Raw genomic sequence first — 6,000 nt, forward strand, 5'->3', positions numbered from 1 at the left:
TCATTAATAATCTCACTCATTCACCCACTTACACTCTCATTAATAATGTCACTCATTCACCCACTCACACTCTCATTAATGATCTCACTCATTCACCCACTCACACACTCATTAATAATCTCACTCATTCACCCACTCACACTCGTTAATAATCTCACTCATTCACCCACTCACACACTCATTAATAATCTCACTCATTCACCCACTCACACACTCATTAATAATCTCACTCATTCACCCACTCACACACTCATTAATAATCTCACACATTCACCCACTCGTGCAGACGAGACTCGACCCTGGTCTCTTCACAACTTACATGGTTACGCAAACTCAACTTGTAGTCTCCCACCATCTCACTCACCCACACACCATCAACAACAACAACAACCGCCATTCGCCACTAAGTGGCGGTCACGTCATCACGACGCTTGTGCCAGGCTAGGTGCACGTTGAGGCCACGTGAAGTGTCAAACGCCCGCCGGCAGGAGGTCACGGGGCAAACCCAGGTGCCACGGGTTGACTGACTGAAACGACTGGCTGATGCACCACCGGTGCCCCCTACTATGCCAAATCGCTGTGCTTTAGCCACCCGGCGCTCCGCTCGTTGTTGTGAGCGTCGCTCCTCCGTCCTCCGTTGTTGTTGGAGGGCGACTGCCTCCAATTGCCCAGTAGCAGCGTCCTTCACGAGCCTCCTCCACAGAGGCCGATCTTGACACCGCTGGTACCAGTCATCGGCAAGTCCACTCAGCTCCACGTACTCCTGTACCACATCACTCCATCTCTTCTCTAGCCCGTGCCGCGCCCGTTTAGCCCCCTCGATCCGGCCGAACAAAAGCTGTTTAGGCATGCGGTAGCTGGGCATGGGGGCTACATGACCCAGCCAACGCAGCCTTGCCTGCCGGAGGTGCTCACCGATGGGACCTTGCCCAGATCTTTCAAGGATTTGTGAGCTCCTCACACAATCCAGCCTGGTTAAACCCAGGATGGATCGTGGGCAGGCTAGACTAAATGTTTCTAACCGGCGAAGATGTTCCATTAGGGGGGTCCACGTTTCACAAGCGTAGAGAAGGGAGGGAATGACCGTGGCCGAGAAGACCTGAAGCTTAGTGCGGAGCGACAGACCAGGTAGCTTCCACACAGCGTTACACAGCCGATGAAATGATAATGCCGCTCGACTGATTCGGAGTGAAACCTCTGCTGTCAAACCGGAGCCGGTCATGAGCACACTGCCCAGGTATGGAAAACTCTCCACTCTCTCCACAACTGCCCCATCACCGATTGGGAGTTGTGGGGGTGGAGTGTCCGATGGTACAAATTACCAAGGCAGTTGCTTAGTTTTGGTGGGGCTGATGGTAAGGCCCACCTCTTAGTGGCACGCTCCAGTCTCAGCAGCAGCGTCTCCAACTCCTCTTGAGTGAGCAGCAATTACCAGATCATCGGCATACATAACGTGGTTGAGCAATAGGGAACCATCCCTTGACCGCACCCGGGCATCGATCAGCCTCCCATTGTATCTGTACCAGATGGATATTCCCCCGGTACAGCTATTGAAGGCTTCACGAACTACGTGGTGAAATAAAAGCAATCGTATAAAATAGTTTATTTTATTTAATGTATTAATTAATCACTCCACCCCCCCCCCCCTCCGGCTAACCTCGACTTCCGGCAACGAGAGGAGTTTTACCCTCAACTCTCATCTCGTACAATTGACGACGCTACGCGGCACATGGACGCGAGGCCCTTTGATCTCCTTCCCCTGCCCATTTAAAAGAGGTCATAAAACAACATCTATATGTCGTGTGTGTGTGTATATAAAAAACAATTCAGACCGGGGGGAGGAGGGGGGGGGGGTAATGTTTACAACTCCAAAAGACAAACTTACATTCTGAGAAACGAACGTCTCCCCCTGGGCTGATTGTCATAAAAAAAACACTAAAGCATCATCATTAGACCTCCTTTGCCAGTTCCAAAATGTAATAATATGGTTTTTTCCCCTTTTTTCTGGCAACAAAACTGAAACCTTTTTACAAGGATTCATGTCTGCATTAACCACAATACCTGCAGTGGAAATGCAAACAAAAAAACTACTATGATAATATATGTGGCATTGTCCTTGAAACTGATTGGTCCACACCAAGGGACGGCTTTCTTTTGAGCCTCGACCCAATTGGTGCTCGACCAGATGACGCCAAAAAGCGTCACACAGCTCAAAGACAATTCCACTAGCAAAGTAATGAGGGCTCGGGATGAGCATCTACATCATTAGACCTCATATATATTATCATAGTATGTTTTTTGTTTGCATTTTGACTGCAGGTATTGTGGTTAATGCAGACATCAATCCTCGTAAAAAGGTTTCAGTTTTGTTGATAGAAAAAAGGGGAAAAACCATATTGCTAAAGCATCAGTTGAACACGTGTTAGCAGTCTTTCGCGGCCAACACTATCATCCATAACAGAGGTTTTTGTGAGTTGTATCGCGTAAATATATAAATGTTGTGTCGTTAAACCCTGCACCACCCGACACAGCCAACTAGTAAGGTGTTGTCACGTAAGCAGAACGTGGACAATTCGTCACTAGTACAGCATTAGTGTGTAGTGTAGTGTATAGTGTAGTGTATAGTGTAGTGTATAGTGTAGTGTATAGTGTAGTATATAGTGTATAGTGTAGTGTATAGTGTAGTGTATAGTCTAGTATATAGTGTAGTGTATAGTGTAGTGTATAGTAGTGTAGTATATAGTGTAGTGTATAGTGTAGTGTATAGTCTAGTATATAGTGTAGTCTATAATGTAGTGTATAGTGTAGTATACTAGTACAGCACCACCGGTTGTGTGTTGGAGAGCCAAGCCACAACATTTACAATCTGAGTAACGACGTTTCGCCAGTAAATTACAACCGGCTTCATCAGGTGACAGCCACATTTGTGGAGAAGTCCTCAAATCGTGACAAACCTTACTCATTGGCTGTGTCGGGTGGCGCGGGCTTCAACGACACATGTTTATATTCGCGCGATCTTGACAGCGGGCGGGAGTGAGGCCAGCAAGAATATTGCAGGGAACCACAGTTCCACTCCACGCTCGCGGCCACCCTCCCCTAGGTCGACTCGGCCGCAAACGAGTTGCCTGCTGCGGTTCCGCGCGTTAAACGTCTCCTGCTGGGGGGGAGACAAAGGCGGCCGGGGCGCTGTGCTGGGATATCCACGCCCTCGTGTGCCGTGCCGGCCTTGCTCGCGAACAGCACTTGCCCCTACAGTCTGCTGAGGCTACACGGGACCTGTGCTTTGTCTGTGGGTGAATGCGAACTGCTTGTGATGTCATCAATCGGCCAGGGCTCTGGGTCACGTGGGGCGCCACTGTAGAGGTGGTGGTGGTGGAGGTGGTGGTGGTGGTGGTGGCGGTGGTGGTGGTGGTGGAGGTGGTGGTGGTGGAGGTGGTGGTGGTGGTGGTGGCGGTGGTGGTGGTGGAGGTGGTGGTGGTGGAGGTGGTGGTGGTGGTGGCGGTGGTGGTGGTGGTGGTGGTGGAGGCGGAGACGGTGGTGGTGGAGGCGGTGGTGGTGGTGGTGGTGGCGGTGGAGGCGGTGGCGGTGGTGGAGGTGGTGGTAGTCGTGAAGGCAGCAATGAGGGTTGGTGGATCACCGCAGGAATGTCGTGAAACGCCCCTCCTGTGCATGAGAGTCAAGGAGGTGGCTAGGAGATGTTAACTACCTCGCCTGGTACGCAGGAGGTCGTGGGTTCGATCCCGACGCCTGCTGCTGTATATTTGGAGTTTGCGTGTCTCTCTCTCTCATCATCATCATCACGGTGGCTAGGAGATGTTAACTACCTCGCCTGGTATACAGGAGGTCGTGGGTTCCATCTCGACCCTGACGCCTGCTGCTGTATATTTGGAGTTCGCGTGTCTCTCCCTCTCTCTCCTCGTGGTCGCGTGGATTGTTCTCCGGGTCCTCCGTTGTTTCCCTCCACATTCAGAATCACGAGTTTAGACGAATGGGCTCCTATAAATTCCCACGTGATGATGTAATAATCCACTTCGATGGGCCATCATTTGTGACCGGATCGCTTCGCAAAAGAGGTACACAGCCCCAATGGTGGGCCCTAGCTTGGCAAAATTAAATAAATAGTTTAGTTGACAGCTTACAAGGCTGTACGAGAGGTATCGCCATCTGGTTCAAAGACACATTGGGTAACCATCCACACTAGCTTCTGCTATCGTCAGATTAGGGGCCGTCCATAAATGACGTCACGCACCTAGGGGAGGGGGGGGGGTCAGACATTTGTGACGATGTGTGACGAGGTGGGGGAGGGGGGGGGTTGAGAAATGTGACGTCACATCAAAACGCGCAACTTTAAATAAATATAAACAAACACGTTCTACTTAATTAAATAGACTTTGTAATAAATGTTTTCTCCTACAACATCAGAGTGCAGCGCCACGTTAAATACGCACTACAATGACAACAATAGTTTAAAGAGATTTGAAAACATTTTTTTTTTATTTGAGGGGGTGGGGGTAGGGCAGAGCTTTGTGACGTCATATTTGAGGGGAGGGGGGGGAGGGGGGGGGTGTGTGTCTGACTTTTTGTGACGCCGTGTGACGAAGAGAGGAGGGGGGGGTCAAAAATCGTCCAAAATCGCGTGACGTCATTTACGCCGGGCCCTTAGAGCTTCTACCAGAAGCTAAGCAGGTTTGAGTGTGGACAAGTGCTTCAGGGGGGGGAGGGGGGGGGAGGAGGAGGGGGGGGGGCGACCAGCGATGACAGAGGGCCTTCTGCCGAGTAGCCTACAACGCCGCTGTGTTGCGTGGTAAGCTCCTCGCTGAACGCGTCTTCACGCTGTGACGCGTTTCCGTTGCAAACGCGGCATCGTCTATTCGGGGACACGTTTCGATTTGAAGCTTTCGTGACTGCAAGGATTCATCTTCTTGGGTTCTTTAGGGTAAAGTCGCCACCACGTAGAATGAGAATAACATAATGAATTGATCAAATAAAATAACACGATAAAAAAATTCCCACGACGTTTCGGCCACAACACAAGCGGCCTTCATCAGGTGAAGGGACGAGACTGTCTGGAGGACAGCGCTGGAGCGAAAAAGCCACGCTCAGATCGCGACCTTTAAGCTTAGAGTCGCGTCATCTCTTCAGAAAGGTGAGAGACTCGATTAGTTGAGCCTTCTTATCCCCGGAGTCTGTTGAATGATCTTAAGGTTGTGTGGAATCCCTCCCCGTAGAGGCGGTTAAATTTCGATTTAAAGCTTTCCTGACTGCAAGGATTCATCTTCTTCGGTTCTTTCGGTAAAGTCACGTAGAATGAGAATAAAATAATACATTGATAAAATGAAATGACTCAATAAAATTCTCACGACGTTTCGGCCACAACACAAGCGGCCTTCATCAGCGCTGTCCTCCAGACAGTCTCGTCCCTTCACCTGATGAAGGCCGCTTGTGTTGTGGCCGAAACGTCGTGAGAATTTTATTGTGTTATTTTATTATTTTATTCTCATTCTACGTGACCTTACCGACAGAACCAAAGAAGATATTCGGGAACACTTTGCGCGCAACGCGGAACTCGCTCCCGGCTATAACACGAGGCGCTTCAAGTTGCAACGCGATTTCTGGGTGGTCGACGACGGACTACTTTCTTGAGCTGCGCGGCCGCGCGGAAGGATACACTGACGCGGCGGCCGGCGGTGTACCCCCGGTCATTTGTCTCCCGGCCAGGGATGGACGCTTAGCACACTCAGCACATCGCCGGCTCTCCACCCACTCTCACCTCGTTACGTCCTCTCCTATCTGCGGCTTTTCTCCTCTCTGTATCCCCTCCCCTTCTCTCTCTCTCTCTCTCCACCACCCCCAAACTCTCTCACACCCCTCTCTCTCTCTTATCTCTCTATTTTCTTTTTGTTGCGATCAGAGGAACCAAGAAGATGCTCGGTGTAGTCGGCACTTTGATTCGTTCATCATTTCGTCTTTTTTATTAATGCTTTGCTTCATGTACCCCCC

Source organism: Petromyzon marinus, chromosome 56, assembly GCF_048934315.1.
Source record: "Petromyzon marinus isolate PM22_M1 ecotype Great Lakes invasive population chromosome 56, UKy_Petmar_22M1.pri1.0, whole genome shotgun sequence".
Lineage (NCBI taxonomy): Eukaryota > Metazoa > Chordata > Hyperoartia > Petromyzontiformes > Petromyzontidae > Petromyzon > Petromyzon marinus.